This window comes from Triticum aestivum, chromosome 5B (assembly GCF_018294505.1).
Source record: "Triticum aestivum cultivar Chinese Spring chromosome 5B, IWGSC CS RefSeq v2.1, whole genome shotgun sequence".
Lineage (NCBI taxonomy): Eukaryota > Viridiplantae > Streptophyta > Magnoliopsida > Poales > Poaceae > Triticum > Triticum aestivum.
Window position 1 is genome coordinate 337,770,081 of NC_057807.1, and position 1,762 is coordinate 337,771,842.

Genomic DNA, 1,762 nt, shown 5'->3' on the forward strand with positions numbered 1-1,762 from the left:
CGGGACTAATGTGTCTCACATTTGACCCTTTTTCTACTAGTGAGTGGGAGTAACTTCGGTAGTAACATCGAGTCCAACTCAGCAAATTTTCTTATGTGGCAATGAGTTAATGAGGAGAGATGTAGTACTAGTAACTTAGCTAGTTACTGTAACATTACATATCCCAATACAATATGAGTCTATAACCTAATAAATGAAGTTTTGCATGTTACCACACTTATGTTACTACCCACTATTGAGGTAGTAACATAGTCTAGAGATATGTATATGTTACTAGTGTATGTTACTCTCCATTGTGGCTAGTCGACCAGTAATACTACAAGATTTTGTATCAGCATGACATTGATCAGTGACTCGGGGTGGAGTGTAGTGAGAGTGCAGTCAAGGAGTCGTACGAAACAACTTAATTAAGACCCTCTCGATATTCCTTTCAGAAAGGAAAGTGGATTTCACCTACCCTCTGTACGCTGGGAGCAAACTCTCAACATCCGATCGAATATATATGTAACACCATGAACGTAGCACTGCCAGAGAAAACAGCAGGTGTAAAAGAGACAGGATATATAGAAGAAGAGATATCAGCTGCCATGCATATTTTCCCTGACTGATCTCGTTGAGATATCAGCCGCATCATGACATTGCTTTCAGTGTGGAACTGGGTGAAAAGGGGGGCTCACGGCCTCGCCACAAGATCGCAACCAAAAGGCGCAGCGAGTATCGGCCGGGAAGCATCGCCGAACACGCGGGAAAGCGATGGTTCGAACCTTGCATGCATGCGTCCATGCGCCACCATTCGGCCCATCATTCCCGGTATGAACAAGACAACGGTACCACGTCACATGCCTGCCTTGAGCGTGTACGGGGTACCCATCACGATTTACCTTGCATATATGTGGCCTTTATAGGAGTGGCAAAGGAAAGACATGTATGCGTACGCGTCCATCCATCCATGATCCATCCATGTATAGTCATGTGACCGCCGTGGTTTGCAACATGAAGTCGGGGCTTTTCACAAGGTGCGCCGTCTTGTTTCGAAAATCCGGGCATGAACAACCTCTGCCGTTGCTATTAAGAAGAAGAATCCAAACGCGTGTATAGCCAACAGATCTCGATCGAATTGCCTCCCCCATCTTTTTCTTTCTTTTGATGATGGCTTTCATTTCTGCAAACAACTAAAGGTCTCTTAATTCGGGACACTGACAGGGTGCCGATGTCGTGGCTTTGTGGTTTTTAGAACACTAAAACACATGAAAGCATGATTATAGCCCGTAGGATTCTATATGAGAATTTCACAGAAACTTTAAGAGAAAGAAAGTCCATGGGATGGAAGACAGAGAGAAAATGTTGCATGGGACCACCTCTTGTTAGAACTCCTTGGGGCAGTGCATAGAAAATTTGGGAGATTACTCCTCTGTTATCCATAAGAAAATTGGGTGGTTTCCTGCCTCCCCCAGGAAAGATGTCAGGCATGAATTAAATTTCTCTGAAATTTCTATGGAAATCTCTGAAGCTGCTGCGAAAACAAGCCAAACGGAAATTTCTTTCGGTATTTAGCATTTTTGCTGTTGTGGTGCAGGTGCAGTTGGCCCAAACAAATAAATCAGTGTCCAAGCTCCTGCAGGGCCCGGGCTTTGCTAGCAACCGTCTATCTAGGAATCCATTAACTCCGACCCGGTTGGGCATGGTACTGGCCAATCAGATCACTCCCTACTAAGCTCGCCGCGGTCACTGTCCTCTTGTTTTTGAGCCCGGACGCGGTTCC